This window comes from Larus michahellis, chromosome 3 (assembly GCF_964199755.1).
Source record: "Larus michahellis chromosome 3, bLarMic1.1, whole genome shotgun sequence".
In the NCBI taxonomy this organism is placed as follows: domain Eukaryota; kingdom Metazoa; phylum Chordata; class Aves; order Charadriiformes; family Laridae; genus Larus; species Larus michahellis.
The window spans coordinates 24,557,719-24,566,448 of record NC_133898.1 but is presented as its reverse complement, the minus strand read 5'-3'; the positions used below and the strand labels follow the sequence as shown (position 1 = coordinate 24,566,448).

The following is an 8,730-nucleotide window of genomic DNA, read 5'->3' as shown; positions in this document are numbered from 1 at the left end:
GCTGGTGCTGGTGGTGTTGACAGCGAGGGAAAGTAGCCCTTTGCTGCAGGAACAGGCACCCCCCTCTGCCCATTTCGCCAGCCAAAGCAGTAAGCCAAGATGGATGTTCTCCATTCCAGCCCCTCCTGCTCCTGGCCAGGTCCCAAAGGCAGCAACAGTCAGTTCTGCCGACAAGCCGTGAGCTGTGGCTGGTTATGCCACCCTCACATGTTCTCCAGGACAGAAATGCGTGTGGTGGACGCTTCTTCTTTTCCTGGTTTAAATGTACCTTTGAAAACTTGCTGTCTTAACCAGCTTGAGTTGCAGTGGTCATGGACATTTTTGGATGCTACATACACATGTACATGTGTGTACATACATGTATCTCCTATTTAAGATTCTCCAGTGTGACTTTATATTCACGGCTTTCAGCTCAGATGGCACTTAAAGATACACACGCGCTGGTTTTTTGCCTCAAGTGCTTAAAGAGAGAAATGGAGACTCTGGCTGCCTGTTCTGGCGGTAGCCTGGTTTGTCACCCGGATGCCTTCTTCAGAGGAGAAATCTCAAACGAGAGGAGCTTTAGGAGGCCAGTAAAGGTGCTTATATGTGAAAAACAGTCTGAAGACCGGAGGAAGGCAGCAACTGTCATCTGAAGGTGCTGCAAGTGGAGGTGCCACCACAGCCCCCCTTGCATCCCCTTCCACCGTGCAGGCGCCGAGGGCTGTAAGAGAAGCCCTGAGTGCAGCACAGGTTTCACTGTCACCGCCAAATCCAGAAGCTATTCTTGGACACCACCTACTGGCATTTTCCCTTTCAACTAGTCTCAAGACGAGCAGTCGTGCGGGGTGTCGGCGGCATCCCAAGCCTGGAGGTGAAGAGACAAACTTGACCTTCCCAGACCCTTTCGGTGAATGCCCTGCGTGTTTCTCGGAGAGAGGGCAGCTTGTGAAAAGCTCCTTTTTTTTTTTTAAGGGAGGGATTTTTACGTGGGACCGGGAAAGGGGATGCCGATGTCCAAAGAAGTGCCGTGAATGGAGGCGGGTGAAAGAAACAAGAAAAAAAGAAAGAGAGGGAGGGAAAAGCCTGCAGGCACTAGCGAGGAATTAACTGGAGATCTTCCCTACCACAGCTCTGGGGGAGGGGACATTTTATACCCATCCAGTGCCCGTTTAGATGTCCTTTCAAGACCCAGAGCATGTAAGTCCATGATTTTTCTTTTTTCATCAAGGTTTGTGTGGCACTGAGAAAAACTTTTTTTCAGTTTTTGGATGCAGCATTTTAAATCAGAGAGGAGGAGTTACGGCTTCTGAGCCCTCTGCTTTTTGGCAGCAACACCAAAAACTGTAGTGCTGATGTTTATAATTCCTGACAGACGCGACAGACAAACACAAAAAAAGCAAACAAAGGACCATAGTGGTCAGTCATCCTCCTTTGCGCGGCAGGCAAGGGCTGTGCTCAACCTCGGCATGGTGTTGCTGCATGCAATGGGAAGGAGCCTCCCAGCTGCAATTGCTGCTCATGGAGGACACGGTCCTGTTCTTCCTCCAGCCTCCTGGCCATGACCTGCTGCAGCTGTGGGATTTCGGCAAAAAAAAAAAAAAAAAAAAATCCAACAAGCTCCCAGCACACCCATGGGTCCTAATTGCTCTGAGCAGCCTCAGCTGGGGCCTCCATCCTCACCTTCTGCCAAGCAGCTCTACTTAAGCTCAGCCTTGGGCTCTCTTGTAGAGTGATGGGTCTCTGTTTTTGCTGCCTGGATGGGCCCCTTTGGGTCCATGTTGTAGCTTGTCTCCAGCCCCTCTTCACTGATTGCAACTCCTGGGTCAACCCTGGGCTTGGTGCACCTCTTTGCTGTGTCTAGGGCTGCTGGTGGACCCTGCTACCAGTGTCCGGCTCTACTCAGGTACTGTGTGACTGTGAGTGAGTGAGCTACCTACCTGTGCTAGGTCTGCTTGTCCCCCTTTGTGGGGCAATGCTGCTCCCTGATGTAAGTAGATGCTATTGGTACTCTTCTATGTCTTGTCTCTCACCTAACTATCACCTCTGGGGTTTTTCTACAGGAGTTTTTGCTGTTGTATGTGTATGTATCTTTTTCTTATATTTGCTTATATGCTGAGACAAATATGCTTATATTTGTCTTAAAAGCTACTTCATCCGCTGTTTTCCTCTGGGCAGCAGGTCTAGATTTAATATTATATTCTGAGTCACCTTTTCATCAGAAGATAGAGCAGGCTATGATGCTGCCATCTGCCCAAGGCCTGTTGAGATCCCCTGTTGCCTACCACAGGGTTCCTGAGTCTCTTCACCTCCTCGTTGTCCATTAGGTCTCTGGTTTTTGCTTTCAGTCAGGTGAAGGCTTGAGCCCACTGATTTTTATGTCTGTATTCCTCTGCTGCTCTCAGAGGTGGTCTCACAGGTTGGTGTTTTAAAGTGCTGTGGATGAGATGGTTTCTCTGGAAGCTGCCATGAAAGAGTAGTGCCGAGCAACAAGCTCTATCCCTATTCATGACACAAAAATCCCCAGACTGTCCAGCTGGGAGCTCTTAGCTTAGTATTTGTCCTTCTGCGTGACCTGAGCTCTTTTCCAAGCTTTTGTCTTGTCCTTTTGGGCATACGTCTGACTTTCATTGGTGGTCGGGAGGGCAGAAATAGCAGTAGCAGGGCTGTTCTGGTGTATCCAGGGATGTGTGTACTGCAGGATCTGAGCAAGCCATTAGTACCTGCAGCGATCCTGCTGGCACCTCTGGATATCCTCCTACTGATGGTCAGGAAGGTGTAGGTAGGGCAGTCTGGTGGAACTTTGAGGGGTTTTGTTTGTTTTTATTAAATATTAATTTCCTTTTCTGTTGGCTGGCTGTAGATGTTGAGGGATAAAAGATGCATCTGGCAGGTGGAGCAGCCTCTGGAAGAGGACTTTGTTCAGTGTGGTGTACATGGAGTGTGAACCCATAGCTTAATGGCTACTAATATTAAGAGCTTTCTGAAGTGATCGTGATTAGAAGCCTCTTCCTCCAGCAAAACTGAAACTCTCTTTCAAACACTTCCACTTTCTGTTGTGTGGCATATTGCAAAAGAAGGCTTTCATTGCTGTGCCATATCACCCAGGGCTCTCCTTTCATATGAGCCGTGCCAAGTGGAGAGATGTGTTCCTGGAAAACATTTACATGTCTCTGGCTCAATAGCTTTCTCTGATGGAGCAAGCTCTCTCTTTATAGTGAGTAAAATCGGAGGAGATTTATAGCCTACACTGGTATAATGTGATCCTGCCTTGACAGACAGTCCTTTCATCATAATGAATGATGGATCTAGTTGTTATTACTTTATTTTATTACTGTAACAGGTAGTTTTGAGCTACACTTGCCGCAAAGCATGAATGCGGTAGGCTGGAAGGAAAACACCAGAGCTCTTGTGGTACAAACTCACTTAAGAAGGAAAACTGTCTTGCACGTCAGCTGTGGACTATTTCACATTGCAGGAAAAAAAATCCTTACTGTTGGGGTTTGCTCTTTATAGTGTGCATTTCCTAATTTTAGAGGTGGAATTCATGTGTTTTTTCTCACGCTGTTGGTGAGGTCTCTGAGAAAGTATCTGTGGTTGGAGCAAGTCTCTTCATAATTCATACTGGCCCTGATTCTCCTTGAATCCCAGTAGCTTACAGGTAGGTCTTCAAAGTGGGTCTTATCTTCTGGTGTTTATATGTAAGAGCTCTGCAGGGCCACATGGTGGACTGGCAGATTATGTAGCCTCCAAATAATTTGTTTTGCAGTAATAACCTTTCTGTGTCTATAAAATAAAAACACTAGGTGAGAACGATGCTGATGTAGATTTAACTCTGTCATTTTCACAGACTTTAAAAGAAATTAGGTTGTGATACACCTAAATTTGTGTGGTGGCCTGAGCTGCTAATGCTGATGAAGGTGGTGTGGGGATTGACTGGCCAGCCGACCACCTGTGTGGTGGTCAACACTACATGCCAGTGATGTGCCTTAGATGTTAAGACTACTAAAGCCCTGTGCTGATGGCACCTTCAGACATTTGGAAGCTGTTACAAAGAAGAAAAGGATGTCGTGGTGTTATCTGGAGAGCTGGCAGTTCAGCTAGCTTCCCAGGCAGGGGAGCAAGCTTGTAGCGATGGCACTACGGCTTTGTGGATTTTGACTCTAGACAAGCCTAGCAGAATAACCAGATCAAAACTGCTAACACAATAAGTTTCACTAAAAAAAAAAAATTAATTAGTAGGAAGGAAGAAAAGGAGGAAGGGCAGGCACTGCTTTGAAGACTGAGTTGCAAAAGGTAACACCACGATAATCCCGAAGGGTATTTGGATTAAGACAACACAGATTTTTGGCTGTCAGTGGAAAATATGACAAGAGGCTGCTGTTACAGAGTTGATGCTGCCTCCCTGAGGTGCACAGTACTGAGACTATTGTCAGCTCTTTCTGACACCCTGAGAGCTCAGTCCTCATCAATGTGCTAGTGGCCTTCAAAAGGAGCGGCTGATCTTGCTGCTGACCTTTCTGGATGCCTGTTCTTTAGACACCTTCTGATGCTACCTGAGGAAGGAACTCCTGTCCCTCCAAAAAACAAGCCTTTTCTAAGGCATCTCAAGTCTGAAATGGAAGTTACCTCAAATCACCAGATGCACTGGGAGTAGGTTTTCATCTACACCTGCAGGAGTAGGCAGGTCTCAAGTGGTGCTTGGTGGGGCCTGGGACCCTTTGTAGGTTGAAAGAAGCTTCTACAAGAACCTGCATTTCACCTCCCCAAGATGCAAAGCCCCTGTTTTCTGCTGACTTTCCATGGGCTTACTTGTTCTCCGGCTTGAATGAGAAAGAAGAGCCCACTGCATGACTCTGGAGAGGCTGCAAAGCGCTCTGTGAGGATCTACATAAGTGGGTGTGCGTATACATGTCTTCATGAAATGCTTTTACTGTAGGCCAAAACACCAACATTGTTTGCAGTTTTGGCTTCCTTTATGCTTCCTGCTAGAGCTCCCTCTCTTCACTTCTGACTTAACCAAAATTTCTTCTTTGGCTGCACTTTTCCCTTGTTGCTGCTGTTTTCCATTGTTTCTTGCTTGCCTCAGGCTTAGCTTTTGTCTGAGAAGTTATAGTACAGAAGGCTTTTGACTAAGTTTAGGAGGAAACTGGTGTTTTTCCTTAAATTTCTAACTGACATAGCTGCTTGATTATTTTAACGCTTCCATGTTCTGAAAGGCAGCCTGGAGATTTGGCTGGAAGATCAACCTGGAGCGAAGGGTGTGGGAGTTTTTTGCCTTTGAAAAGCAGACAAATAATTCTATCAAGTTATAGGTCTATGAAAATCCTTATTAACATCCTTGTTGTGTGAGAGAAGGCAGAGGTTGGCAGAAACAGTGTTTAGAAATGGTATTTTCTTGAAGGTGATGGGGCAACTGAGACAGGTGAGTGGATGCGCAAGCAAGGACGAGGGGATGTGGGAAAGAGGGTGAATGAAGCTTGTGTGGTAACATAGACACAAGAGAACCTTGCCCTTACCACTGTTAGAGGGCCTGCTGCCTAAAATTTGCCACAATATACAGAAACTTATGACCTCGGAATTTCTGTATGGCCAGCCAAAACCTGTGTAACTTGTTGCCAAGGTTGTTCCTTTCCTTGGTCCGTGGAAAGTTAACAGCTTCCAACTTGTTTGCTGTGCCAGGATCTCATGTGGTTAAGACCTGCCCCGCACAGGAGAGTTTAACAGAAATACTAATACTGGTGTGAATGGAAATGCATGGCTGAAGACACCAGAGAAACAGCAGATGAAGGGTTAAAGGAGTGGCATGTATTAATTGCTGCAGAGCCACCCCATGTTTCATGCAAATAACCAGAGGACAAAGAACAAGCTGAAGCCTTAGAGATAAGGTGACAAGACAATGATCAACAGTGCTGAAGCTGTGGAATGCCCAGATAAGGGTAACAAGACTCAATTTTGCCTGAAATTCTTGAGGGATGAGGCAAGGCAGTGAAGAACAAGACCGGAATATCCACTGCTAAGGGGTATAAAAGATGCATCCAAAACCAGAGAGGAGCCCAGAAGGTTCAATGAGGCCATGATGGTGTTATCCCAAGTGCTTCCTGCTGCACACAGGTGATCCTGGCCAGACTGATGCACACAGCTCTGCACATGTGAGTATGTTGATGGAAGAGTGGGTGGAATCAGCTTATTGGGTTCTCTTTAACAAAAATCGCCTTCTCTGTCTGTGAGGTCTTGCAATGAGTTTTGTTCCACCGATTTTGCACTGTGATGGAACTAAATGTTCCAGTTCTGCTAATGATTTATGTGGGAGGTGATATATATCCATGTGATGGCATTTTATATATGTTGCAGTTGCCTTAAAAAAAAAAAAAACACACCACACTATCTAGATAACTAGATTGCAAAATTGCTATGTTAAAGGAGTATTCGTGCCAAAGCCAGGCACTCGGCTGCTGTGAATTGAAGTTATCTGTTTAAGCTTCCTGCTGCCCTCTTGTAGGAAAGCTACTGCAATTAAAATGTTTGCTGTGTTTCTCCTTTTCCAAATGCTCGGCTTGAGATGCACGCAGCCCATTTGAGGGATGCACCGAACGCTGTCAGTTATAGGCGACACTACGGCATTTAAGCATGTAAAGTGCCACAAAAATGCCATAAAGGAAACCAGGCCACCCAAGTTGCAAAGCAGGCTTTCCGCGTGAGAGGCTCTCGCTGACCTGGATGCTGTGGCTATAAAATGAAGGCAGCTCTCCGCTCTCACAGAAGTCAGAAAAACTTGTGCTCTGACTGAAATCCAGGTGTGTTTTTCTCCTTTCCTACCTGTCTCTGTGCCTGACCGTGCTGGCTGGCCACGTGGGCTCTGCAAAATAGCTGCCTATCCCCACTGAGGGCTTATAGAACATCTACTGTGCTGCAAGGGGCTTGTTGCCTGGGTGCCTCTTGCTCTTTCTCACGGAGTTGCGGGGAGGAAAAAGAAATAAAAACGCACGTGAAGCATTCAGGGGTGATAGTGGTAAGGGCAGAGGAAAACTACCCAGGAGGTTAATATGTCTGTATTTTTAAAATCACTAAGGATACAGAAGTGCTGCTGGCCAAACAAAGTACAGAATGGACGCTGTTGGTTGTGTGTCACTCCTCCAGCGACAGAGGAGGACGTGGGGGGAGGTGTGTCTGGTGAGCAGCAGTAGTGCCACGTGATTGAACCAAAATAAAGGTCACAAAATGAAGATGTCCAGCCCTATAAATGTGTCCTTGTTCATGCCTGCTTAACTCTGCTGGGTTTGCCATCTCTTCGCAGTCGGCGTGTTTGGAGGGCTGGGTTGTGCAGGTGAGTTTCTAGCTTCTCGTACCTGTGCTCTGCCGGATGCTGAGCTCCCAGCCTGATGGGCTGCTTGGCTGGCCCTTGGGCTGCTCTTGAAGAAGGCAAACCTCCCTGTGCTTCACCAGTAAGTGAAAACATGTGGGGAAAATATTTTCAGTTGTTTGTCTCATGAAGTTTAGCTTGAAGACAGAAGTGCGTTGTCCTTTTTTCCCTTCTTTCTCACAAGAGTGGGGCGGGGGTTAGTTTGAGTTCCTTAAACACTTACAACAGCATCTGTAATCTAGAGCTCAAAGAGAAGATTTGGTGGAGATCAGTCAATGAATTTTAGCGTGGCAGCTGCCTTAAAGTCTGGTTGAACATAAGTGGGCAGTGGATTCCTGTTACTGTTCTTGCTCTCTGAAACCTAGAGATTTCCCTGCTGCCAAAGGGCGGATCTGCTCTGTTCTCCGACAATAAAAAGCAGATGATTTTCTGCCTTAAAAATATCCAAAGGGGATTGCTAATGCAGATCGTCTCTGCTGTGTGCCCATCCTGGTGTGCCTGGTCAAATCCCATCCCATTTAGCAGTGTGGAAAGGCTAATCCCTGGCATTGAAGGCACCCAGATTAACCCACAGCAGGATTAGGATGCTTGAGCTCTCATTAGAAGATTAGTATATTTGGTGCTCAACATTTGCAGAACTTGGCCTGGAAATGATTCCCAATGAGGTCCCTGACTCCTGGGTGCCAGTTTGCCTGGCACGTCGAGAAAGGCTGGAGTTAGAGCAAGTGGCTGTAAAAATCAAACAGGAGTGTTGAGTGTGCAGAATGCATTTTGGATTTAGACCAGTCGTTGCTGCTGACGGGGACAAAAGGCTTTGGGGATCGGGTCCAGAGTCGCTGAAGCTTCTGCCCCGCTGGGGGTGGCTGTGAGGACTGTCAGGCCCTTCGGCGTGTGTCAGAGGACAGAGTTTCTGCCTTGACCCGGACATCCCTGCTGGTGGCTGCATCCGGGACAAGGAGCTGTATCCGTCCTCTCTCACATCTGCATTTGGGACTCGCACAGAGCTGCTTTTCAGGTCAGCTCTTCCCTGCCCGTGTGCGTCCTTCGGTGTTGAGACCTTCTCCCTTTCATAGACTACTTTATTTTGAGTTGCTTGGCTGGAAGTGAATATAACCACTACCCTGGCACTAGTTTAGTTCAACTATTTCTGCTGGTCTCCAGATAAGAGATAAACAACTCTGTCCTAGATGACATCTGTCCTAGATGACATTAGAGTCTTCTGTGGTGCCTGTGAAATGGCTTTTCTGGTGCTTTGCTTTCTGGAGCTTTCTGCTAATGATAACACGTGCCATGAAGTGGGTGAGGTGCCCACAGATGGACTTGTCTCAGTTCCTGCACAGTGCAAAAAAAAAAGTTTATTTTGGGGGCAGGGCCTCTGCAGTAGTACC

At 46.9% G+C, this 8,730-nt stretch overlaps 1 protein-coding gene across 1 annotated transcript in view; it reads left to right on the top strand.

Moving 5' to 3' along the window:
- Positions 1 to 1,746: 1,746 nt before the first annotated feature.
- LOC141740455 (uncharacterized) overlaps positions 1,747 to 8,730 on the top strand; it is a 30,364-nt gene continuing 23,380 nt past the window's right edge. Inside the window, exon 1 of the mRNA XM_074579242.1 lies at positions 1,747 to 1,885. The gene's annotated coding sequence lies outside the window, so the exon portion shown is untranslated. The remainder of the gene's footprint in view (positions 1,886 to 8,730) is intronic.